This window comes from Canis aureus, chromosome 4, assembly GCF_053574225.1.
Source record: "Canis aureus isolate CA01 chromosome 4, VMU_Caureus_v.1.0, whole genome shotgun sequence".
Classification (NCBI taxonomy): domain Eukaryota; kingdom Metazoa; phylum Chordata; class Mammalia; order Carnivora; family Canidae; genus Canis; species Canis aureus.
This window is the reverse complement of record NC_135614.1, coordinates 621,266-649,154: the sequence shown is the minus strand read 5'-3', so window position 1 is coordinate 649,154 and position 27,889 is coordinate 621,266. Positions and strand designations below refer to the sequence as shown.

At 47.3% G+C, this 27,889-nt stretch overlaps 1 long non-coding RNA gene across 1 annotated transcript; it reads right to left on the bottom strand.

Moving 5' to 3' along the window:
• Positions 1 to 27,461, bottom strand: LOC144311758 (uncharacterized). Its single transcript, XR_013377281.1, has 4 exons — positions 27,341 to 27,461; positions 15,268 to 16,012; positions 3,073 to 3,209; positions 1 to 2,014 (listed from the first exon to the last, which is right to left on the bottom strand). It is a non-coding gene; the product is annotated as an uncharacterized LOC144311758 (long non-coding RNA).
• Positions 27,462 to 27,889: the final 428 nt, after the last annotated feature.

Here is a 27,889-nt window from a genome sequence, read left to right as displayed (position 1 = left end):
CCTACCATTCATTCTACCCATTCACTTACCCTGTGGTTCTGAGTAGTCCCTTCTGATGTGGACGTGACCCCCAACAGCGCCTCCAGAGTCCTCCAGGGGGTCCTGAGGAAGCAGGGCTCCTGTGAGTATGGACGTGGCCCCAATTGTTCCTGAGTCATAGTCAGAGGGTCCTGAGGACGCTGGGTCTCCTGTCACTGTGGACTATGCCTCACATCGTCTGGAAGCCTCACAGCAGGTCCTCAGGTGGCCCGGGGCTCCTGTCAGCCTGGACATGGCCACACGTCCCCCAGAAAACTCACCACACATCCTGAGGAGCTGTGGGCTCCTGTCAGCATAGACGCAGCCCCATATTTCCCGAAGCCAAGTGCATGTCCTGAGGAGGACGGGGGTCCTGTCAGTGTTGAGGTGGCCCAACATTTTCCTCAAGCCTCACCAGAAGACCTGAGGATGCTGGGGGCTCCTGTCAGCATAGATGTGGCCCCAAATCTTCCCAAACCTTCACAGTGGGTCCTGAGGAGGCTGGAGACTCTTGTCAGTGTGGATGCGGCACCCACATTTTTCTTAGGCCTCACCACAGGCCCTGACAAGCCTGGGGTCTTCTGTCCGCATGGATGCATCCCATATTTCCCCAAGTCAACACCAGGGGTCCTAAGGATTCAGCATCCTGTTGTGTCGTGACACAACGTCCTCCCGAAGCATCACCGAGGGTTCTGAGGAGGCCGGGGCTCCTGCCACCATTAATGCGGCCCGCAGCTTCCAGAAGCCTCAACTTATGTCCTGAGGTGGCCCAGGGGCTCCTGTCAGCGTGGATGCGGGCCCACATCTTCCTGAAGCTGCGGCTCATCAGCGTGGACGTGTCCCCACGTCCTCCTCAGGCCTCCCCAGCACAGGCTGGCTCCTGTTAGTGCAGGCAGAGGAGGCCTACTGCACATTCATGCCCGCTGGGTGGGGCCTGGGCTCGGGCGCCCCCTGCAGGACGCTCAGGCGCTGCAGGAGGCTGTGCAGAAGGCAGCGGGCGCTCCAGGGGCCGCACCTGCCTCCTTTCAGGCTCCTGCTGTGGCCTGTTAGCTTTGGAAACGTCTCACTGAAACGGAGCCCAACACCTGGCTTCCCCAGAAATACTTAAGGACAAGGAATTGGAGCCCACAGGACGCGAAATGAAATGTGGACCAGAGTTTTACCACGTCCCGCAAAACTCACTCAACCCTCTTCCACTGTGGGCGGGATTGCGGGCTGGTGCAGCCACCCTGGAAACAGTGTGGAGGCTCTGCAGGGCGACTCTATTTGTAACATCCTGTGAACAGCGGGTGAACGGCCTGATTTCACTCCGAAGATACAGATGCAGTGAGACTTGGGACACCTGCACCCCAATGTATACAGCAGCCGGGTCCACAGTAGCCACACTGTGGGAGGAGCCTCGGTGCTCTGTGGCAGATGATGGATAAAAAGGATGGGAGATAGATGATGGTCATAGAGAGAGGAATGGAACTCAGCTATCAAAGAGAAGGAAATATTGCCATTTGCAATGACGTGGATAGAACTAGAGGGATCATGTTAAATGAAATAAGTCAGTCAGGAAAGAGAATGACCGTGTGGTGTCATTCATAGGTGGAATTAAAAAGCAAAGCATATAACAACTGTGAAGGGAAGGAAAAACAAATAAGATGAAAACAGTTGCAGGAAATACAGACTCTTTTTTTTATTTTTATTTATTTATGATAGTCACAGAGAGAAAGAGAGAGGCAGAGACATAGGCAGAGGGAGAAGCAGGCTCCATGCACCAGGAGCCCGATGTGGGATTCGATCCCGGGTTTCCAGGATCGCGCCCTGGGCCAAAGGCAGGCGCCAAACCGCTGCGCCACCCAGGGATCCCCAAAATACAGACTCTTAATGATAGGAAACAAACTGATGGTCGTTGGAGGCGGGGAGGTTAACAGGGGACCTGCATGAAGGAGGTCACGTGATGTCACGAGCATTGCCGTTATCTCCAACTGGTGAATCCCTGATTCTTCCTCTGAAAGTATAATACACTATCCATTAATTAATTGGGTTTAAATTAAATTAAGTTAAAAAAATCCATTGTATCAGAGCGCATTTCCTTCTGGACTCTCTGTTTTGCTCCTTCAGCTTATGCCGGAACCACCCCCCATGGGACTGGTTTGCCTAAGTAGGCTCCACGCACCGTCCATGGCCCAGCCCAGGGCTAGAACTCACGACCCCTGAGATCAGTACCAGAGGTGAGGTCAGGAGTCAGATGCTTAACCAACGAAGCCAGCTGGGGGCCCGAGAACCACACTGCTTTATCCTTTGTGTCTGTGACATCGTTTGAAATAGGAAAGTGCTGCGTCCCACTCTCTCCTGCTCCTCCAGTACTGATTTGCTGTCCGGGGTCATTTGTGGGGGCAGATTGATGTTATGGTTTTTGTTTTTTTTTTTTTTTGCTATTTCTAAGATATGCCACCATGATTTTGATAGGAATGACTTTGAAACTGAGGGTGGCTTCAGAAACTGTGGACATTTTCACAAGATGAGGCTCCCACCCCTCGAACCCAGGACGGCCTCCCAGAACAGAGCCATGTATGGCTCAGTGAACAAGTCTTGTGCTCCTATGGTTCAGTCTCATTATTTATTCTCCTTGACGCTCCTGAGAAGGGAGTCACGTCCTTCCTTTCCTTCCTGAGTGCTCATTGTCGGGACAGAGCAAGGCTACTCTGCTCTGTAGGGTCAGTTTGTGTCCCCTGACTTTACTGAACTCACTCCTTAGTTCTAACAGGTTTTGGTGGAGGCTCCCAGGTTTCCTGTTTCCAGTATTGCGTCTTCAGCATATAGGGACAGTGTGACGCCCCCCCTTCCAGGTGTGGAACCTTTTCTGTTTACAGCTTAATGTCCTAGAAAGCCCCACAATAGAATCAAAACTGAGCCCAGGCCAAGGGCAGGAAGCCCCTATTAGAATGAGAACAGAGCTCAATGCCCTTGAAGGCCCCATATAAAAATGTACACAGAACTTGAGGAATTGCTCTAGCCCTTCTGGAGGTCCCCGAGACCAGCCCTTAAACCTAAGCAAAAACTCACCTCGGGGTCGAAGTCCGTGCTCCGCACTGTCAGGTATACTTGGACACAAGCTCGAGCTTGTAAATAAACCCTCGTGTGTTTGCTTCGGTGTGGGCTTCTCCATGGTTTTTCGGATTCACAATCTTGGGCACAACAGTCTGAGATAAAAAAAGAAAACCAAAAGCATTTCGGACGCGGGCAAAGTGAAAGCAGGGTTCTGAGAGATGCGCTTGGGGGCTCTTCTGTGGAGGGCTTGCAGACTGGGGGGTGGGATGCTTAGCCCCAGAATCAGAGGACCCAGTGTCCCCTCCCAAATCACGCCAAACAGCGCCAATCTCAGGGAGCACCACTGCGCCACCTGCTGGAGGCCAGAGGCGCTGAAGACCACCCCAACCCTGACCCGGCAGGTGCATCTCCCAGGCAGATGTGCACCTGACAATCAGCACCATGGGCCATCCCCAGACCCCACACAGACCATTCGCTGCCACCAAGTTGTCAGACCCAAGAGGCTGCATAGCTTCAGCGCTGCCTGGAAAGAAGGGTCTAGCTTCCTTTGTATTTTGTGCTTTATTTTCATTTTTTTATTCTATTTTATTAATTGCTTTATTTTATTTTTTATGTATGTACCTTATATATTTCTTATTTTTACTTTCATGGAACATTAATTGTGTTTGTTATTTTGGGATTTAGAATCTTTTTACAAGGAGGCCAAAATAATCTAGTGGTTTTTATGGGGGAGGGCAGTTGTTATTGTTTTTCTTGATTTTTCTTTTTTTCCTACTTTCTTTTCTGGAAAATATAATGAGATCGAGAAATTCACCTCCATAAAATAACATGAGGTAGTATTCACAGCCATGAAGTCCATCAAAACAAATATATGATGTCTAAATACAGTTTAAAACAATGATTATAAAGATAGCAGCTGGGCTGGAAAAAGAGCACAGAAGAAAAGTAGAGAATCCCTTACTGTAGAAATAAAAGAACTAAAATTAAGTCAGGCGAATGTTAAAAATAGTATAACTGAGATGCAGTCCCAAGTGGAAGCCTTAAAAACAAAGAAAGTTATGGACCACAGAGGCAGATTTAGGGAACTCAGCCACTTATTAAAACAATAACATTCATATCATAAGAGACTCAGAAGATGAAGGGAGAGAAAAGATGGGCCTTACTCATCCAATAGAAACCACAAATACCCACCATTGCTTCAATGTGGATGTAACTGGAAGGTATTATGCTGAGTGAAGTAAGTCAATCAGAGAAGGACAAACATTGTATGTTCTCATTCACTTGGAGAATATAAATAATAGTGAAAGGGAATATAGGGGAAGGGAGAAGAAATGTGTGGGAAATATCAGAAAGGGAGACAGAACATAAAGACTCCTAACTCTAGGAAGCTAACTAGGGGTGATGGAAGGGGAGGAGGTTAGGGATCTGTATGAATGGGTGACGGGCACTGAGGGGGGCACTTGACGGGATGAACACTGAGTGTTATTCTGTATGTTGTCAAATTGAACACCAATAAAAAGTGAATATATTATTTAAAAAAAAAGAAAGGGAAAGAAAGAAATAGTGGCACCTTGGTGGCTCAGTCAGTTAAGCTTCTGCCTTAAGTCAGATCATGATCCAGGTCCCAAGAAAGGCTCCCTGTTTAGCAGGGAACCTGCTTCTCCCTCTCCCTCTGCCCCTCTCACTCATGGTTTTTCTCTCCTCTCTCTCTCAAATAAATAAAAAACATCTTTGAAAAAGAAACTAAAAAAAACAAAGCCACAAGAAGAGAAATCTCCCATGTAGAAGAATTTCAAACAATTTGTGCAGACATTCCACCCTCAAGTTGATGAGCATAGCTTCCCACTCTTACGTGTGGAATACACATAGTAACTTCCTTCTACAAAATATATTATGAAAAACTTAAAATAATAATGATAATAATAAGAAGAAGAAGAAGAAGGAGGAGGAGGAGGAGGAGGAAGAGAAGGAGGAGAAGAAGAATCACTTAACTACGGAGAAAGATGACAAACACTACCTCAGCAAGATGATCAGATCGATACCAAGACTGATAAATCATGTTGATAGTATCTATCCTTTATATGATATAATGAAAATGGCAGTATATCTCTGTATATAATCCACAAAAACAGTTCAATCATGAGATAAACAACAGACATGTCTCAACTGAGGGAAATTTTACAAAATACTCTACTTCTCAAAGTATTCCAGTGCAACAACAAGGAAAGGCTGAAAGACTGTCACAATCCAGAGGAGCCTAAGAAAACAGGAGGACAAATGGAATGTGATATGAGGGATGGTAACTTAGCAAAAACTAAGGAAATCTGAATAAAGTATGGTCCTTGGTTAATGCAACTATTTTAATATTGATTCATTAGCTAATATTTGTACCATACTGATATAAGATATCAATAATTGGAGAAATTGAGTGCAAGTGCATGCGAATGCTCTGTACTATCTTCTCAATTTCCCTATAAATCTTTCTTTTTTTTCCTAATAAATAAGATTTATTTTGAAAATTGACTTAAATGAATCAGGCTCCCAGTGTGAAGACATTTTAAGAATAGTTAAATTAACTTTTGCCTTATTCTTAAAGACTTCCTTTGATGGGAACAAAGTAATAATTTTATATCAGAAGGAAAGAAAAACACTTATGAACACGTATAATGTCTCCTCAACCTGAAAAGCAGGAACGGATAATAAATAGCAAAAATCAGATAAAAAATACTTCTATTATAATAGACACCATATTGCAAGGGCATTTAAAATTAGCAATGCATAACATTTATTTCCTTGACATTTGTCTTCCAGAGAGTTCAAAGTGTTTCAGTGTCAGTTGAAACAGGGGAAGAATCTCAGGGAAGAATCCTTCACAGAATAATAGGACCACTGGTAATAATATATCTCAGTTCTTTCCAAATCCATAAAGATGCAATTCCTGAGCAGTGACTGAGCTGTGAAGAAAAAGATGAGAAACCCTCATCCCTCTGAATTACTTGTGTCAGAATATTTTAACCATAGTACTACGGATAGTAGTAAATTATCCTTATTAACAGGAAATACGTCTCAGATTGGAATCTGAGCAATCAGAAGGGCAGAGAAAAAACACTTTGAATCGCTCTTCATCTTATAAAGAGAAAGGACAGCTTTTTTATGTACGAAGTCAGTTGTCAAGATAGCCTTAGGGAATAAGATTCTGCAGCATCGAATCCTGCTGCACAGCTGGGACGCCCACGCCCCAGGTCTTCCTGATCCCAAATCCCTGGGCCTGTCCCCCACACACGCTGCCAGGCGGAGGTCATTTGCAATTGCTCTCTTAGGAGCTCCGGGGAAGGGGGAAGGAGCTAGATAGGATGGGAAGGGATGCAAGGAGGCCGAGAAAATGAAGGCCTTTCCACTTTAAGTTCAGCGTTCGAACACGTCCAGCCATCCCAGGCCCCCGTGAAGGAGAGATGAAATTTACATTACTTCAGTTACAGGAAAAAAACAAAAGTTTACAGCTTAATGCCCTGGAAAGCCCCACAATAGAATAAGAACAGAGCCCACGCCAAGGGCTGGAAGCACCTATTAGAATGAGAACAGAGCTCAATGCCCTTGAAGGCTCCATATCAAAATGTAAACAGAACTTGAGGAATTACTCCAGCCCTTTTGGAGGTCCCCAAGACAAGCCCTTAAAAGGAAAACACCACCTTGGGGTCCAAGACCCTGCTCTGCTGTGTCGGGTGTACTTGGACGCAAGCTCGAGTTTGGAAATCAACCCTTGTCTGTTTGCATCAGTGTCAGCTCCGTAGTGGTTTCTCGGATTCACAATCTTGGGCACAACACCCCCATGTCCCCTCCCACCTGGGCTGAACCACTATCCCCTCCCATCCAGGCTGCCACTCAGTCACCTCCCCGCCCACAACAGCTGGGCAGAGGCCCTCACACAGGTGTCACGGGCACGGTGGACACTTTCATCATGCCTGGCCTCCCAGAGGAAGGAAAGAGGTTTCGGCAGGACACACTCCCATGGTGGCCCCAGGGCTCCCTGCCCAGCACAGCAGCTCGTGACAGGTTGGGGTCTGTGTCCCTGACGCCTGCTCCTCCTCCCCGGGTTTCCCACAGGAAATGAAGGAGGAGGCCCTGGTCTCCTCCAGGGACATCTTGGAGGTAGACTTGGATGTCACCAGGATGTTCGGCAGCCACACCATATTTTGGGATGGCTAGGGGGTCGGGTGAGGCTGCTGGGCCAGGGGTCTTCGGGACACCAAGGGAGGCCCGGGGCCTTCTGGGTAGGGAAAACGGGGCTACTGAGGCCGGGGGAGCAATAGCAGCCAACAACACACTGCTCCATGGTAGGATGCTGGGGCTGACACCCGTGCCCACACTCCCGGTGCCTCGGGGATGAGGAGGCCACTAGGATGGGGCCTCCAGGGGTAGCCATGGGAGCTGAAGACCAAAGAGGAGAGGGACGGCTCCCTGAGAAGCAGGGGATGGGGTGGGGATGTGGGGGGCAGGAACCGGACCAGGGGGCCAGGCTGCATAGCCGCGGCTGGAGCAGGACCACATCGATCCCATGAGGGTCGGACGGGTCAGAGTGACACCCACTCTCGGTGCTTTATATTATTCTAAATTTTATGCATTTAATTTGAGACAATTTGCAATTTGAAAGCATATAGAGTAAAATGACCCCCAGATAATGCCCCCGGTCCAGCCAGGGCCCTGCAATGACCACACGGAGCCCCAGGGGCAGGTGTCACTGCAAACCCCAGAGTAGTCGCCTTTAACTGTAGATGTCTCCTTAGCATCATAGAGGAAGGAGATTTCCTGTGTCCGCAGGCCCCCCACGACATCCCCCACATTCCCCACTCTCACACCATCCTCCTACATCATCATCCCCAATGGTATCCCACCTACACATCCCCCTCACAGCCACACAGCCCCACACAATCCGCACTCACACTATACCCCAACACCATCACCCCTACACAATCCCCCACACTCCACCACCATCATACCCCTGCCCCCACACCATCCACCACCACACCATTGGCCCCCAGCAATGACCCGATGCAGGTGCCCCCTGTGGGACATGCTCAGCCTCCCCGGGGTTCTCTGGATACCCTAATCCCATCAGAAGCCCGGGTGTCCCATAGAGTACTTAGGGGTTGCAGGGAGGAGGGAAGACAGGAAGCCCCCGACAGGGTGGGTGCAGTTGAGTGATGCAGAGGACCCACTGTGCCCTGATTCTGCCCACTGTCCCTCATTTAGGGTGGCAAACACTGCACAGGACACCAGCCCTTAACCCATGGGGATCTGGGCTGGCCTGACCCTGGGCTCTGTGAGGGCTGGGGGTGATTTGAGCCCCCACCACAGGCCCAACACAAAGACTAATGGGATCCAGCACACACAGCCCTGGCTAGCCCTGGATTCTGACCCCAAGCTGAGCCAGCCCTCTCACAGCTGGATGGTGGGCCCCACCTGCACCCACACCAGGAGGCTGGCTCCTACAGGTGCTGGGGACCCAGGGAGCCTGAGGCCGGGATCCAGCTGCCCTGTGGAGACCCAGCGCAGAAGCCCATGAGCTGCAGGTCCAGGTCAGGTCAGCTCTGCTGTCCTCAGAACCGTCTCTCAGACTGAAACCTCAGGACACACGCCCCCACCCAGAGTCCACACATGCTTCCAGGTGGGGGACTCCGGCATCCGTCCCCAACCCATGTCATTCTTGCCCTTCCCTAAGGGACAGAAAGGTCTCCATCCCCAGGGGAAGGCGTGCACCCTCGGCTCTGAGCCCGTTTACTGTAGAAAGTCAATAAAGTGTTGTGGTGTGAAAATGCACAGCCAGCCCGCTTCTGTGTCTCCCAGAACACTGTTCATGGGGCATGGAGAGACCTCCAGAGAGGAGGAGGGGGTACCACCTAGGCCCCACAAGCCCCTGCAGGGGCGCCGCCAGGAACACCCGGCTGACGTCCCCACGTGCCTTACACAGGTGGCCAGATGCCAGGGTCAGGACCCAACAGACTTTACTGGGACTCAGGCTGTGCCCCGCGGGCCAGGAGGGCCTGGGACAGAGTGACACCAGGAAGCCTCAGGTCACCAGGGTCTATGCAAAGCGACCCAGAGGTCTGTGCTCCCTCTTTCCAGGAGGCCGTGGCTGGCCGGGTACGGGGCACTTCCTCCCCTCCCCGCATCCCTGTGCTTGTGTGGCTGGGGCAGAGAGGGCCTGCCGGGCGGTCAGCATGGTCCTAGAAGGGATGTTAGGACAGTAGGCCTTTGAGTTGTGCCCAAGATTGTGAATCCAAGAAACCACTGAGGAGTCAACACCGATGCAAACTCCCAAGGGTTCCTTACAATCTGGAGCTTGTGTCCTAGTGCACCCGACACAGCGGAGCAGGGATTTGGACCCTGAGACTAAGAGGTGTAGCAGCTTTATAGGGGCCAGTGGCCCATGGGATACACAGAAAGTTGCACAGTCGTGTCGGTCCACATGCAGGTGGCCAATTGAATTACACCTTACCCTATAGGATCCACTTGACCTGGCCTATTTCTTTGGTCAGAATCGGCGTGCAGTTTTGGCAGGCACAAAGCAGGGTTACATTGTTATGAGCCGATTTACGATTACGGTGTGCCCAGCGGCTTGACTGGGTTGGGGCAACGCCTTAAGACATAAGCAGGTCATGTGGGGGTCATAGGGGAGGTGGCGGTTGTAGCACAAAATGGAATCAGTCCTGCTCTGCTTGTCCAGGGGTAGGCGATTTTTGATAAATTTCCTGGGCCCCACACTTGCAGATCATGCACCTGGGCCACCCTCACCAGGTGGACTCACTGTGCACACCTTGTGGTGCTGGATCTCTCACACCAGTGTGTAGAGGGCACCCTCCTCGCCCTAGTGAGTAGGGGCTGGGTGAACATGGGGCTTGGCCTGAAGGCCAGGCAGCAGAGGACCGAGGAACACCAGCCCCATCACCACCCCTACTCCCACACACAGGCTGCCCCATGGCTCCCCGTAATGGGCACCCGGCACCTCTGGAGATCCACCTAGGGTGGCCCCAAGGTCCGGCTCCCTGCTGGAGAGGCATTGGGGAGAAGAGAAGCAGGCGGCGCTCGGGGAGACCCACTGCCGGACGTTGGATTGTGGCCGAGCCAGACCTTCCACCTCAGCTGACCCTCTGGCTGAAATTCACCTCAGGAGCGAGCCCTGGGTCAGCCAGGAGAGCCCAGCTAGCCACCCAGTATCAGCACCAGAAATGAAGTTGTACCAACCATTTCGGCATTTGGGTGACCCAGCCGGAAGATCTGATAGCTGCATGTGACAGCTTCATGTGATAGACACACACACACCCCACAACCAACAAAAGTCAGAATCCCCCCAATGTTGTCAAACAGCAGCTGGATGGTTACATACACGACGCCGTGGTCCCCAATAGGATACCTGGAAGATGCTATAAAACATGACTGCAGAGGTGCTGGAGGCACAGAGATGTGCCTGCTGTGTTCCAAAAAGGAGCGCAGAGGGGCAGAAAGCATCCTACAGAGGGGGGGGCCCTCCTAGGAAAGGACACCAGGACCCTGTGAAGCCCACGGATGGTGAAATCATTCCTCTTCTCTTTCAGCTTCTGCTTTTCCTACTAAATGCCATTTTCCACAATCATAATAGCAAAAATTTATTTTATGTTTTCATATTTCTTTTTATTGGAGTCCAATTTGTATGAATTCTTGCTTCAGCAAGGGTGTCATTCAGGATAGAAAGAGAGAGAAAGATTTTCCCAGACAGGCAAAGTATAAAGGAGTTCATGACCACTAAACCAGTCCAGTAAGGAATTTTCAGAGGGACCATTCTAGTGGGGGAGAAAAGAGACCAAAAGCAACAAAGACTAGAAAGGACCAGAGAACGTCACCAGAAACACCAACTCTTCTGGTAACACAAAGGCACAAAGTTCATATTTTGAATAAGCACTCTGAATGCTGATACTAAATGCTCCAATCAAAAGATATAGGGTATCAGAGTGCCTTAAAAAACAAGATCCGGGATGCCTGGGTGGCTCAGGGTTTGAGCCTCTGCCTTTGAATCAGGATGTGATCCTAGAGTCTGTGATCGAGTCCCATATTGGGCTCCTGGTGGGAAGGTGCTTCTCTCTGGGCCTAATTTTCTGCCTCTCTCTCTCTCTCTCTCTCTCTCTCTCTCATGCTCTCAAAAATAAAATCGTTATTAAAAAAACAAGGTCCATAGGTATGCTGCCTACTAGATGCTCACCTTAGACCTATAGACACCAGCAGATTGAAAGTCAGGGATGGAAAATCATCTATCACGCTAATGGTTATGAAAAGAAAGCTGGAGGACCAATGCTTATATTAGAAAAACTAGATTTGAAACCAAACCCTGGGGGACACCTGGTGGCTCAGTGGTTGAACATCTGCCTTTGGCTCAGGGTGTGTTCCTGGGATCCCAGGATCGAGTCTCACATCGGCATCCCTTTGGGGAGCCTTTCTCTCCCTCTGCCTATGTTTCTGCCTCTGCTTCTCTGTGTATCTCTCATGAATAAATAAATTAAATATTCAATCTCAAAAAAGAAAGAACAAATACTATAAGAAGTGATGAAGAAGGGCATTATTTCATAGTTAAAAAGACTCTATCAGGATCAAACAACTAAATATTTATGCTGCCAACATGGGAGTACCTAAATATGGAAAACAATTACCAACAAATGTACAGGAACTCACTGATAATAATACAATGACGGGATTTTAACACCCACCCACTTATGGCAATGGACCGATTGTCTATGCAGGAAATCAACAGGGGAACAATAGCCTTGACACACTGGACCACAGGGACCCAACAGATATAGTCTGAACATTTCTTCCTAAAGCAGAATACACATTACTTTCTTTTTTTTTTAAGATTTTATTTATTTATTCATGATAGTCACAGAGAGAGAGAGAGAGGCAGAGACATAGGCAGAGGGAGAAGCAGGCTCCAAGCAGGGAGCCCAATGTGGGATTTGATCCCGGGTCTCCAGGATTGCGCCCTGGGCCAAAGGCAGGCGCCAAACTGCTGCACCACCCAGTGATCCCAGAATACACATTCCTTTCAAGTGCACATGGGACATTCTCCAGAACAGATCATATCATAGGCCACAAATCAGCCCTCAACAGGTACAACAGGTTCAAGAAGTTTGATATCACACCCTGTATATATTTTTTTTAATTTTTATTTATTTATGATAGTCACACAGGGAGAGAGAGAGGCAGAGACATAGGCAGAGGGAGAAGCAGGCTCCATGCACCGGGAGCCTGACGTGGGATTCGATCCTGGGTCTCCAGGATCGTGCCCTGGGCCAAAGGCAGGTGCCAAACTGGTGCGCCACCCAGGGATCCCCACCCTGTATATTTTTGACCACGATGCTATGAAACTTGAAGTCGGCAGTAAGAAAAAATTTGGACAGACCAAAAATACGTGGAGATTATGAACATCCTACTAGAGAATGAATGGAGCAACCAGGAGATTAAAGAGGAAATTTAAAACAAATGAAAATGAAAACATGTTTCTCCAAACCTCTGGGATGTAGCAAAGGCAGTCCTAAGAGGGAAGTACATAGCAATACAGGCCTAAAAAACAAGAAGTCTCCAATACACAACCTAACCCTACACCTAAAGGAGCTGTAAAGGAATAGGAAACAAAGCTTAAATCCTACAGAAGAAGGGAAAAAATAAAGATGAGAGAAGAAATAAACAGTGCAGAAAAAACAAAACAGTAGAATGGAATAACGAAACTAAGAGCTGGTTCTTCAAAAATTAATTAATAAAATGGATCAAGCCCTAGCCAGCCTTATCAACGAGAAAAGAGAAAACCTAAATAAATAAAATCACAAATGAGAGAAGAGAGATCACAATCAACACCAGAAAAATAAGATGATTATAAGGGAATACTATGAAAGATTATACACTAACAAACTGGGAGACCTGGAAGAAATGGACAAATCCCTAGAAATGTGCAAACGAGCAAAACTGAAATAGGAAGAAATAGAAAATATGAACAGACCCATAACTAACAAAGAAATTGAATCAGTAAGGCACCTGGGTGCCTCAGTGGTTGAGCATCTGCTTTGGCTCAGGTCATGTTCCCGGGGTCCTGGGGGATCACGTCCTACATCAGGCTCCCTGCATTAAGCCTCATTTTCCTTCTGCCTATAACTCTGCCTCTCTGTGTCTCTCATGAATACATAAATAAAGGTGAAGCCACTGTGGAAAACAGTCTGGAGGGTCCTCAAGAAATTAAAAATAGGGGATCCCTGGGTGGCGCAGTGGTTTGGTGCCTGCCTTTGGCCCAGGGCGTGATCCCTGAGACCCGGGATCGAATCCCACGTCGGGCTCCCAGTGCATGTAGCCTGCTTCTTTCTCTCCCTGTGTCTCTGCCTCTGTCTCTGTGACTATCATAAAAAAAAATTAAAAAAAGACGTTAAAAATAGAGCTACCCTACGATTCCAAAATTGCACAGCTAGGTATTTACCCCGAGGATACAAAAGTAGTTTAGTAGATTTTAAGAGGAACATGCAGCCTAGTGTTGGTAGCAGCGTTATCAACAACAGCAAAACTGTGTATAGAGCCGAGATGTCCATCGACAGATGAATGGGCAGAGACGATGTGTTAAATATACACACTGCAACATCACTGGGTCATCAGAAGGGATGAAATGAAGCCATTTACAATGACGTGGGAGAAGTGGAAGGGACTTAAGCTAAATGAACTCAGTCAGTCAGAGAATACAGATTCCAAATACCATACAATTGCATTCACATGTGAATTTTAAGAAACCAAACAAACTGGCAAAGGGGCAAAGGGTGGGATGAGAGATGCAAACCAAGAAACACACTCTTAACCACAGAGAATAAACTAATAAATACCAGAGGAAGGTGGGGAGTGGGGAATCAGGGGATGGGGATAGTGGAGGGCACCTCTGACCAGTACCAGGCATTGTATTCAAGGGTTGAATCACTATGTGGTAAACCTGAAACTATATCATACTGTGTTTACAAAGAGGAATTCAAGTAAAACTTTAAAATAATAATTGGTAGTATAGAGAAAACATGTGCACACAAGAGATAAAATCAGAAAGGCAACTGAAAATCCAAACAAAGAGTTTTTAGAGCCACAAATCCCCTCCTTCGCTCAGCTCATGAGAATCCTGCCATGCCTATTCTCACCCCAGAGAAGACTGGATTTTGATTCTCTGGGGAGGCCACTGACTTGGTGGAATCAGGCTATCTTTGAAACCAAAACTTAAATAGAGTGCATAAAACTAAACTGCCCAAGACGCTAGGAGTCCCAGTGCAGGCACATGCCAAGACACAAACTCTAACCATACACAGATATAACCCTTACCCTACACTTAAGCCTAATGTTAACCTAACACTTAAACAAGAACTATCACTAATCAAAAAACCAAACACAAACCCCAAGACCGAACCACATTCACTGAACCTACCTGCCAAGCCACACTAACTCCTAAACCTATTCTGAGGTTTCCTTAACCCTGACCCTTACCTTAAATCTAATCGTAACCCTAACCTCTAACCCTAACCTTAACTTAATGTACTCAAATCCTATTCCTAACCTTAATTTGTACCCTAACCCTAACCCTCTAATACTAACCCTATCTCATACCCCAAACTGTACACTACCCATACCCTAAAACTAATCCCTAACCCACTGCCTAACCCTATCTCTTACCCTTTTCCAAAACCATACCCTGACCCTACCCTGACCCTATCCCTAACCCCTAACCAAACACTAACCCTAACACTAGCACTAAACCCTATCCTAAGCCTAACCCTCACCCTAACCCTAAACCTAGGCCTAACTTTAACTCTAACCCTTAACGCTAACCCCTAACCCTAACTCACACCCTAACCCCTAACCCTAACTGCAAACCTAATCACAACCCTAACACTAACCATAACCCTAACCCCAACTCCTAACATCCTGCCCTAATCCCTAAGCCTAAACCCTAACCCTAACTCTAAATCCTGTCCCTAACACTAACCCTAACCCCTTTCCCTAATCCCTAACCCCCAGCCTAACTCCTAACCATTGACCCTTACCCTTATCCCTCACGCTATCCTCTAATCTGTAACCATAAGCATAATCACTAAACCCTAACATCTAACCTAACTTAACCACCAACTGCCTCCCCTCCCCTGACCCTACCATTCATTCTACCCATTCACTTACCCTGTGGTTCTGAGTAGTCCCTTCTGATGTGGACGTGGCCCCCAACGGCACCTCCAGAGTCCTCCAGGGGGTCCTGAGGAAGCCAGGATCCTGTGAGTGTGGATGTGGCCCCACGTGTTCTTGGGTCATAGTCAGCGGGTCCTGAGGACACGGGTCTCCTGTCACTGTGGACTATGCCTCACATCCTCTGGAAGCCTCACAGCAGGTCCTCAGGAGGCCGAGGGCTCCTGTCAGCCTGGACATGGCCCCATGGCCCCCAGAAAACTCACTGCGGGTCCTGAGGGGGCTGTGGGCTCCTGTCAGCATAGACGCAGCCCCATATGTCCTGAAGCCAAAGTGCTGATCCTAAAGAGGCTGGAGACTCCTGTCAGTTTGGATTCGGCACCCACATTTTTCTTACGCCTCACCACAGGCCCTGACAAGGCTGGGGTCTTCTGTCTGCATGGAAGCATCCCCATATTTCCCGAAGTCTACACCGGGGGTCCTGAGGACGTCAGCGTCCTGTTGTTTAGGCGTGGCCCCCAGTCCTCCCATAGCCTCACTGCAGAATCTGAGGAGGCCAGGGCTCCTGACACCATGGATGCGGCCCCCACCTTCCAGAAGACTCAAATTATGTCCTGAGTGGCCCGGGAGCTCCTGCCAGAGTGGACGCAGCACCACAGCTTCCTGAAGCCTCCCTGCAGGTCCTGAAGCGGCCCAGGTGTTCCTGTCAGGGTGGATGCGGGCCCACATCTATCCTGGGAATCTGAGCAATCAGATGGGCAGAGAAAAAAACACTTTGACTCGCTCTTCGTCTTATAAAGAGAAAGGACAGTTTTTCTATGTACAAAGTCAGTTGTCAAGATAGCCTTAGGGAATAAGAGTTGCAGCATCAAATCCCGCTGCACAGCTGGGACGCCCGAGCCCCAGGTCTTCCTGATCCCAAATCCCTGGGCCTGTCCCCCAACACAAGCTGCCAGGCTGAGATCATTAGCAATTGCTCTCTTAGGAGCTCTGGGGAAGGGGGAAGGAGCTAGATAGGATGGGAAGGGACACAAGGAGGCCGAGAAAATGAAGGCCTTTCCACTGTAAGTTCAGCATTCCACAAGTACAGCCATCCCAGGCCCCTGTGAAGAAGAGCTGAAATTTACATTACTTCAGTTACAGGAAAATAACAAAAGTTTACAGCTTAATATCCTGGAAAGCCCCACAATAGAATAAAAACTGAGCCCAGGCCAAGTGCAGGAAGCCCCTATTAGAATGAGAATAGATCTCAATGCCTTTGAAGGCCCCATATCAAAATGTAAACAGAACTTGAGGGGGATCCCTGGGTGGCACAGCGGTTTGGCGCCTGCCTTTGGCCCAGGGCGCGATCCTGGAGACCCGGGATCGAATCCCACGTCGGTATCCCGGTGCATGGAGCCTGCTTCTCCCTCTGCCTGTGTCTCTGCCTCTCTCTCTCTCTCTCTCTCTCTCTGTGACTATCATAAAAAAAATAAAATCTTAAAAAAAAAAAGAAGTTTAAAAAAAAAAGAACTTGAGGAATTGCTCCAGCCCTTCAGGAGTACCCCGAGACCAACTCTTAAAACTAAGCTAAAACCCACCTCAGGGTCCAAGTCCCTGCTCTGCTCTGTCGGGTATATTTGGACACAAGCTCAAGCTTGTAAATAAACTCTCATGTGTTTGCCTTGGTGTCAGCTTCTCGGTGGTTTCTCGGATTAGCAATCTTGGGCATAACAGTCTGAGATAAAAAAACAAAACCAAAAGAAGCTCGGACACAGGTAGAGTGAACGCAGGGTTCTGGGGGCTTGGCCGCTCTTCTGTGGAGGCCCCAGCAGACTGGGGTGGGGGATGCTCTGCCCCAGAGCCAGAGGACCCAGAGACCCCACCTGCATCCCGCCTATCAGGGCCAGGTCTCAGGAACAGGGCAGCACAGCCCACTGAGCCCAGAGGCGCTGACGCCCACCCCGCCTCTGACCCGCGCAGGTGCATCTCCCAGGCAGATGTGCACCTGACAATCAGCGCCCTGGCCCATCCCCAGACCCCACACAGAGCATTCGTTGCCACCAAGTTGTTGGACCACTGTGGCTGCAGAGCTTAAGGTCTGCCTGGAAAGTAGGGTCTAGATTCCTTTGTACTTTGTGCTCTTTTTTCATTTATTTTCTTTGATTCTTTTTTATTAATTGCCTTATTTTAATTTCTATGTATGTACCTTATATATTTATTTTTGCTTTCATAGTACTTTAATTGTGATTCTTAATTTTTTTTCAATTTATTTATGATAGTCACAAACAGAGAGAAAGAGAGAGAGAGAGAGAGAGAGAGAGAGAGAGAGAGGCAGAGACACAGGCAGAGGGAGAAGCAGGCTCCATGCACTGGGACCCCGACGTGGGATTTGATCCAGAGTCTACAGGATTGTGCCCTGGGCCAAAGGCAGGCACTAAACCGCTGCGTCACCCAGGGATCACTTTAATTGTTTCTATTTTGGGATTTAGAATCTTTTAACAAGCAGGCCAAAATAATCTGGGTTTTATTTTGTTTTGTTTTGTTTTTTGGGGAGGAGGGCAGTTGTTATTGTTTTTCTTGTTTTTTCTTTTTCTTCCTTCTTTCTTTTCTGGAAAATATAATGAGATGGAGAAAATCACCTCCATAAAATAACATGAGGTCTACTCACAGCCAGGAAGTTCATCAATACACATATATGATGTCTAAATACAGTTTAAAACAATGATTATAAAGACAACAGCTGGGCTAGAAAAAGAGCACAGAAGAAAACTAGAGAAACCTTTACTGTAGAAATAAAAGAACTAAAATCTAGTCAGGCCAATGTTAAAAATGGTATAACTGAGATGCAGTCCCAAGTGGAAGCCTTCAAAACAAGAATGGTTATGGACCACAGAGACAGACGTAGGGAAGTCATCCACTTATTAAAACAATAACATTCATACCATAGGAGACTCAGAAGAGGAAGAGAGAGAAAAGGTGGGCCTTTCTCAGACATTAGAAACAACAAATACCCACCATTTGCTTCAAAGTGGATGGAACTGGAAGGTATTTCGCTGAGTGAAGTAAGTCAATCGGAGAAGGACAAACATTGTATGTTCTCATTCATTTGGGGAATATAGATGATAGTGAAGGGAATATAAGGGAAGTGAGAAGAAATGTGTGGGAAATATCAGAAAGGGAGACAGAACATAAAGACTCCTAACTCTGGGAAATGAACTAGGGGTGATGGAAGGGGAGGAGGGTGGGGGTGGGGGTGAATGTGTGACGTGTACTGACGGGCTGAGCACTGGGTGTTATTCTGTATGTGGGCAAATTGAATACCAATAAAAGTAAATTTATTACTAAAAAAAGAAAAAGAAAGAAAAAGTGGCATCTGGGTGGCTCAGTCACATAAGCTATTGTCTTAGGCTCAGATCATGATCCAATTCCCAAGGCAGGCTCCCTGTTTGCAGGGAACCTGCTTCTCCCTCTACATCTGCCCCTCTCGCTCTTGGTTTTTCTCTCCTCCCTGTTTCAAATAAATAAATGACATCTTTAAAAAGAAACAAACAAACCCAGAAGGAAGAGAAATCTCCCATGTAGAAGAATTTCAAAGAAGTTGTACAGACATTCCACCCTCAAGTTGATTAGCATAGCCTCCCACTCATATGTATGGAATACACATAGTAACTTCCTTCTACAAAATAGAATATGAAAATGTGTATATAAAAATGATAATATAATAATAATAATAATCACTTTACTACGGAGAAAGCTGACAAACACTACCTCAGCAAGATGATCAGATTGATACCAAGACTGATAAATCATGTTGATAATATCTATCCTTTATATGATATAATTAAAATGGCAGTATATCTCTTTATATAATCCACAAAAAGAGTTTAATCATGAGATAACAGACATTTCCCAACTGAGGTAAATTTTACAAAATACTCTACTTCTCAAAGTGTTCCAGTTCAACAACAACAAGGAAAGGCAGAAAGACTGTCACAATCCAGAGGAGCCTAAGAAAACATGAGTACAAATGGAATGTGATATGAGGGATGGTAACTTAGCAAAAACTAAGGAAATCTGAATAAAGTATGGTCTTTGGTTAATGAGAATATTTTAATATTGATTCAAGGCTAATATTTGTACCTTCCTAATATACCACCAACATCATATCCCTACCCCACAACATCCACCCCCACATCATTGGCCCCCAGCAAGGACCCAGTGCAGCTGCCCCCTGTGGGACATGCTCAGCCTCCCTGGGGTTCTCTGGATACCCTGCTCCCATCAGAAGCCTGATTGTCCCATAGAGAACCCAGAGGTTGCAGGGAGGAGGGAAGGCAGAGATCCCCGAAAGGCTGGGTGTAGGTGAGTGGTGCAGAGGATACATTGGGCCCTGCCTCCACCTACTGTCTGTCCTGGAGGGTGGCACACCCTGCACAGGACACCAGCCCCTAACCCAGAGGGACCTGGGCTGACCTGGCTCTGTGCTCTGTGGGGACTAGGTTGAATTGAGCCCCTCCCAGGCCCAACACAAAGACTAATGGGATCCAGGCCTCCATGGTCCTGGCCAGCCCTGGATTCTGGCCCCAGGCTGAGCGAGCCCTCTCACAGGTGGATGTGGCCTCCTGGGCCCTGGGCGTGCCCCACAGATCCAGGTCGCTAACCTAGGGCAGACTGGGGGATCCCGGGACACCCGAGGGTAGGGAGAGGATGGATAGGCCGGTTGGCCCCACCCAACCCCACACCAGGAGGCAGGCTCCAGGTATTGGGTATTGGGGCCCAGAGGGCCCAAGGCAGGTGTCCAGCTGCCCTGCGGGGCCCCAGTACAGGAGCCCATGAACTGCAGGTCCAGGTCATCTCTGCTGTCCTCAGAACAGTCACTCAGGATGAAATCTCAGGACACACGCCCCCACCTGGAGTCCACACATGTTCCCACAATGTGGACTCTAGCACCCGCCTCTCCACACCGTGTGATTATTGCCCTCCCCTAAAGGACAGAAAGGTCTCCCTCCCCAGGGGAAGACGCGCATTAGGCTCTGAGCCCCTTTGCTGTAAAAAGTCAATAAAGTGTTGTGAAAAAATGCACAGCCAGCCTGTTTCTGTGTATCCCAGAAGTCTGTGCATGGGGCATGAAGAGACACCCAGAGAGGAGGAGGGGGCACCATCCAGGCCCCAAACAGCCCCTACAGGGGTGCCACCAGGTACACAGAGCTGACTTCCCCACGTGCCTTCCAGGGGCAGCCAGACGTCAGGGTCAGGATCCCACAGACTTTACTTAGACTCAGGCTGTGTCCCCCCGGGCCAGGTGGGGCTGGGACAGAGTGACAGCCAGGGAGCTTCAGGTCACCAGGGTCTGTGCACAGCAACCTAGGAGGTCTGTGCTCCCTCTGTCCTGAGGGCCAAGGATGGCCGAGTTCCGGGGCACTTCCTCCCGTCCTCGCATCCCCATGCCTGTGTGCCTGGGGCACAAAGGGCCTGTGGGGCGGTCAGCGTGGCCCCGGAAGGGATGTCAGGACACCAGGCCCTGGTGTTGTGCCCAAGATTGTAAATCAGGGAAACCACCAAGGAGCCCACACAGATGGAAACTCCCGAGGGTTTCTTTACAAGCTGGAGCTTGGGTGTAATTTCACCAAACACAGCGGAGCAGGGACGTGGATCCCGAGACTAAGAGGCATAGCAGCTTTATAGGGGCCAGTGGCCCATGGGATATGCAGAAAGTTGCACAGTCATGATGGTCCACACGCAGGTGGCCAATTGAATTACACCTGACCAAATAGTATCCACTTGAACTGGCCTATTACTTTGGTCAGAATCGTCGCACAGTTTTGGGGGGCACAAAGCAGGGTTACATTGTTATGAGCCGATTTCCGATTAGGGTGTGCCTAGCGGCCTGACTAGGGTGTGGCAGCGCCTTAAGAAAAAAGCAGCTCATGTGAGGGTCATAGGGGAGGAGGCGGGTGTAGCACAAAATGGAATCAGTCCTGCTCTGCTTGTCCAGGGGTAGGGGATTTTTGTTAACTTTCCTGGGTCCCACACTTGCAGCTCACGAACCTGGGCCACCCTCACCAGGTGGACTCACTGTGCACAGCTTGTGGTGCTGGATCTCTCACACCAGTGTGTAGAGGGCACCCTCCTCACCCTAGTGAGTAGGGGCTGGGTGAGCATGGGGCTCGCCAGAAGGCCAGGCAGCACAGGGGACTGAGAACCCCAGCCCAGACCCCAACTCGACTCCCATACACAGGCAGCAACAGGGCTCCCCACCATGGGCAGCCAGCTCCTCAGGATCTCCCCCCAGGGCGGCGCTGAGGTCTGGCTCCCTGCTGGAGAGGCATCTGGGAGAAGAGAAACAGCAGGTGCTCAGTGGGACCCCCTGAGGACATGGGAATTTGGCCGAGTTGGACCTTCCAGCTCAGCTGACCCTCCAGTGGGAAGTCACTGCAGGAGCGAGCCCGGAGTCGGCAAGGAGAGCCCAGCTATCTGCCCAGCGCCAGCACCAGAAATGATGTTGTGCCAACCATTTCGGCATTTGGGTGACCCAGCCAGAGGATCAGATACCTGCACGTGATAGCTACATGTGATAGACACACACACACCCCAAAACCAACAGAAGTCGGAATCCCCCCCAATGTTGTCTAACAGGAGCCAGATGGTTACATACACGACGCTGTTGTCACCAGTAGGATACATGGAAGATGCAATAAACCATGACTGCAGAGGTGCTAGAGATACAGAGATGTGCTTGCTGGTTTCCAACAAGGAGCACAGAGGTGCAGGAAGAATCCTACAGAGGGAGGGGAGGCCCCTTCATGGAAAGGACTCCATGTCCCTGTGATGGCTACAGATGGTGAAATCTGTCCTCCTCTCTCTTAGCTTCTGGTTTTCCTCCTAAATGCCATTTTCCTCAATCATAAGACCAAAAATTTATTTTATGTTTTTAAATTCCTTTTTATTGGAGTCCAATTTGTATGAATTCTTGCTTCAGCAAGGGTGTCATTCAGGAGAGAAGGAGAGAGAAAGATTTTCTGGACAGTCAACATATCAAGGATTTCATGACCACTTAACCAGTCCAGTAAGGGATTAAGAGGGACTCTTCTAGTGGGGGAAAAAAGAGACCAAAGCAATAAAGACTAGAAAGGACCAGAGAACGTCACCAGAAACACCAACTCTTCTGGTAACACAAAGGAACAAAGTTCATATCTGTGAATAATCACTCTTAATGCTGATAGACTAAATGCTCCAATCAAAAGATATAGGGTATCAGAGTGGCTTAAAACACAGGATCCGGGATACCTGGGTGGTTCAAGGGGTTGAGCATCTGGCTTTGCTCAGGCTGTGATCCTGGAGTCTGGGATCGTGTCCCATATTGGGCTCCTGGTGGGGAGTCTGCTTCTCTCTCTCCCTAATTTTCGGCCTCTCTCTCTCTCTCTGACAAATAAAATCATTATTAAAAAAACAAGATCCATCTGTATGCTGCCTACAAGATGCTCACCTTAGACCTATAGACACCAGCAGATTGATAGGGGAGGGAAAATCATCTACCACGCTAATGGATATCAAAAGAAAGCTGGAGGACCCATACTTATATCAAACGAGATTTGAAACCAAACCCTGGGGGACACCTGGTGGCTCAGTGGTTGAGCATCTGCCTTCGGCTCAGGGTGTGATCCTGGGATCCCAGGATCGAGTCCCACATCACCCTCCCTTTGGGGAGCCTGCCTCTCCCTCTGCCTATGTTTCTGCCTCTGCTTCTCTGTGTATCTCTCAAAAATAAATAAATAACATATTTAAATCTCAAAAAGAAACAACAAATATTGTAAGAAGAGATGAAGAAGAGCATTATTTCATAATTAAAAAGACTATCAAGATCAAACAACTAACTATTTATGCTGCCAACATGAGTACCTAAATATAGAAACTGATTAACAACCAACGTACAGGAAATCACTGATAATAATACACTGACAGAGGATTCCAACACCCACTTATGGCAATGGACCAATCATCTATGCAGAAAATCAACAAGGGAACAATAGCCTTGACACACTGGGCAACAGGGACTCAACAGATATAGTTAGAATATTAGTTCCAAAAGGAGAATAAACATTCTGTTCAATTGCATATGGGACATTCTCCAGAACAGATCATATCAGGGCCCACAAATCAGCCCTCAACAGGTACAACAGGTACAAGAATGTTGATTTCACACCCTGTTCATTCTCAGACCAAGGCGCTATGAAACTGGAAGTCGACAGTAAGAAAACAATTGGACAGACCAAAAATACATGGAGTTTATGATCATCCTACTAGAGAATGAATGGAGCAACCAGAAAATTAAAGAGGAAATTTAAAACAAATGAAAATGAAAACATGTTTCTCCAAACCTCTGGGATGTAGCAAAGGCAGTCCTAAGAGGGAAGTACATAGCAATACAGGCCTACCTCAAGAAACAAGAAGTCTCCAATACACAACCTAACCCTACACCTGAAGGAGCTGAAAAAGGAATAGCAAACAAAGACTAACGGCTACAAAAGAAGGGAAAAAATTAAGATCAGAGCAGAAATAAAAAATACAGAAACAACAAAACAGTAGAATGGAATAACAGAACTAAGAGCTAGTTCTTTAAAATAAGTAATAAAATGGATCAAGCCCTAGCCAGCCTTATGACGAGAAAAGAGAAAAGACCTAAATAAATAAAATCACAAATGAGAGAAGAGAGATCACAATCAACACCAGAAAAATAAGACAATTATAAGGGGATACTATGAAAGATTATACGCTAACAAACTGGGAGACCTGGAAGAAATGGACAAATCCCTAGAAATGTGCAAATGAGCAAAACTGAAATAGGAAGAAATAGAAAATGTGAACAGACCCATTACTAGCAAAGGAATTGAATCAGCAAGGCACCTGGGTGCCTCAGTGGTTGAGCATGTGTTTGGCTCAGGTCATGATCCCAGGGTCCTAGGGGTTCAAGTCCCACATCAGGCTCCCCCCATGGAGCCTCATTTTCCCTCTGCCTATACCTTTGCATCTTTGTGTCTCTCATGAATACATAAATAAAATATTTTTTTTAAAAAAAGATAAAAAGTTGAGAAAGGACCCAAATAAAATCAGATGAGAAAAGAGAAATAAAAAACAACACTAGAGAAATACAAACGATTATAAGAGAATATGATGAAAAATTATATGCCAGCAACCTAGAACCTGGAAGAAATAGATCAATTCCTAGAAATATATAACATAGCAAAAATGAAGAAATAAGAAATTTGAACAGACAGATAACCAGCAAAGAAATTGAATCAGCAATCAGGGTTCTCCCAACAGGAGATGCTTAGATCAATAGAACAGAATGGAAAGCCAAAACAAGATACAAACCTGTATCTATGACCCATAAAGGATAACAAGGCAGGAAGGAATATCCAATGGCAGAAAGACAGTCTCTTCAACAAACCCTAACCCTGACCCCAGGATAAGAATAAATGGTGTTGGGAAAACCAGGCAGCCAAATGCAGAAGAATGAAACTGGACCACATTCTTACACCATATATATAAAAAATAAATTCAAAATGGATGAAAGACCTAAATGTGAGACCTGAAACCAATCAAAGAAGAAAAGATAGGCAGCAACGTCTTTGACATTGGCCACTGATTTTTCTTTCTAGATATGCCACTGAGGTGAGGGAACAAAAGCAAAAATGCTACTGGGACCTCATCAAAATGAAAAGCTTCTGCAAAGTGAAGGAAACAACCAAAGCTAAAAGGCAACATACAAAATGAAAGGAGATATTGGTAAACAACACATCCACTAAAGAGTTAGTATGCAAAACACATAAAGGAAATATTAATCTCAAGATCCTAAAAACAAATTATGCAACTAGAGATGGGCAGAAAAATGAATGGACTTTGTCTCTGACAAGACAGCCAGATGGCCACCAGACTCACGGAAAGACACAAAGCGTCACCCATCATCAGGGAAATGCAAACCAAAACCACAATGATATGTCAGCTAAGAGCCGTCATAATGGCTAAAATTAACAACACAAGAAACAACAGGTGTTGGTGAGGCTTTGGAGAAAGGGTAGCCTCCTTACATTCCTGGTGGGCATGCGAACACATTTAGCCACTGTGGAAAACAGTGTGGAGGGTCCTAGAGAAGTTAAAAAAATTGGATCCCTGGGTGGTGCAGTGGTTTGGTACCTGTCTTTGGCCCAGGGTGCGAACCTGGAGACCCGGGATTGAATCCCACTTTGGGCTCCAGGGCATGGAGCCTGCTTCTCCCTCTGCCTGTGTCTCTGCCACTCTCTCTGTGACTATCATAAAAAAATTTTTAAAAAGAAGTTAAAAATAGAGCTACCCTACGATTCCAAAATTTCACAGCTCGGTATTTATCCCGAGGATAGAGAAATACTTTAGTAGATTCGAGGAAGGACACGCAGCCCACTGTTTGTAGCAGCGTTATCAACAACAACCAGACTGTGGATACAGCCCAGATGTCCATCGACTGATGAATGGGCAGAAAGATGTGGTAAATATACACACTGCGACATCACTCGTTCATCAGAAGGGATGAAATGAATCCATTTACGGTGACGTGGAAGGAGTGGAAAGGATTTATGCTAAATGAACTCAGAGAAAGACAGATACCAAATACCATACAACTGCATTCACATGTGAATTTTGAGAAACCAAACAAACTGGCAAAGGGGCGGAGGAGGCATGAGAGAAGCAAACCAAGATACACACTCTTAACCACAGAGAATAAACTAATAAATACCAGGGGAAGGTGGGGAGGATGGTGAATCAGGGGATGGGGATAGTGGAGGGCACCTGTGACCAGTACCAGGCGTTGTATCCAGGGGTCTAACCACTATGTGGTAAACCTGAAACTATATCATACTGTGTTTACAAACAGGAATTCAAGTAAAACTTTAAAATAATAATTGGTAGTATAGAGAAAACATGTGCACACAAGAGATAAAATCAGAAAGGCAACTGAAAATCCAAATAAAGAGTCTTTAGAGCCACAAATCCCCTCCTTAGCTCAGCTCGGGAGAAACCTGCCATGTCTATTCTCACCCCAGCAGAAGCCAGGATTTTGATTCTCTGGGGAGGCCACTGACTTGGTGGAGTCAGGCTATCTTTGAACCCAAAACCTAAATAGAGTGCATAAAACTAAACTGCCCAAGATGCTAGGAGTCCCAGTGCAGGCACATTCCAAGACCCAAACTCTAACCATACACAGACGTAAGTCTAATCCTACACTTAATCTTAATGTTAACCTGACCCTTAAACAAGACCCATCACTAATCGAAAACCAAACACAAACCCCAAGACCAAAACACATTCACGGAACCTTCATGCCAACCGTCACCCTATATCCTAAACCTATTCTAAACCCTTAACCCTGACCCCTGTCTTAAATCTAACCCTAACCTCTAACCCTAACCTTAACTTAATGTACTCAAATCCTATTCCTAACCTTAACCTGTACCCTAACCCTAACCCTCTAATACTAATCCTATCTCATACCCCAAACTTTACTCTAACCTGTACCCTAAAACTAACTCCTAAACCACTCCCTATACCTATCTCTTACCCTTTTCCAAAACCGTACCCTGACCCTGACCCTGACCTGACCCTAAACCCTAAATAAATACTAATCCTATCCCTAGCCCTAACCCCTATCCTATACCTAACCCTCGCCCTAACCCTAAACCTAGCCCTAAATTTTACCCTAACCCCTAACCCTTACCCCTAACCCTAACTCACACCCTAACACCTCACCCTAACTGCAAACCTAAGCCCAACCCTAACTGTAACCATAACCCTAAACCCACCTCCAAACTTCCTGCCCTAAACCCTAAAGCATAACCCTAACCCTAACTCTAAATACTGTCACTAACCCTAACCTCATTCCCTAATCCCTAACCCCCATCCTAACTCCTAACCACTGACCCTTACCCTTATCCCTCACCCTAACCTCTAATCCGTAACCATAAGGTTAATCACAACACCTAACATCTAACCTAAGCCTAACCACCAACTGCCTCACCTCCCCTGACCCTACCATCCATTCTACCCATTCACTTACCCTGTGGTTCTGAGGAGTCCCTTCTGATATGGACGAAGCCCCCAATGTCTTGTGCTCTTTTTGTTCAGTCTCCTTATTTATTCTCTGTGATGCACCTGAGAAGGGAGTCACATCCATCATTTCCTTCCTGAATGCTCACTGTCAGGACACAGCAAGCCCCACAATAGAATAAAAACTGAGCCCAGTCCAAGGGCAGGAAGCCCCTATTAGAACAGATCTCAATGCCCTTGAAGGCCCCATATCAAAATGTAAACAGAACTTGAGGAATTACTCCACCCTTCAGGAGTTCCCCGAGACCAACTCTTAAAAATAAGCTAAAACCCACCTCGGGGTCCAAGTCCCGGCTCCACTGTGTTGGGTATACTTGGACACAAGCTCGAGCTTGTAAATAAACCCTCATGTGTTTGCATTGGTGTTGGCTTCTCGGTGATTTGTGATTTCTCAGATTCATAGATTCACAATCTTGGGCACAACAGTCTGAGATAAAAAAAGAAAACCAAAAGAAGCTTCGGTGCAGGTAGAGTGAACGCAGGGTTCTGAGAGAAGCCG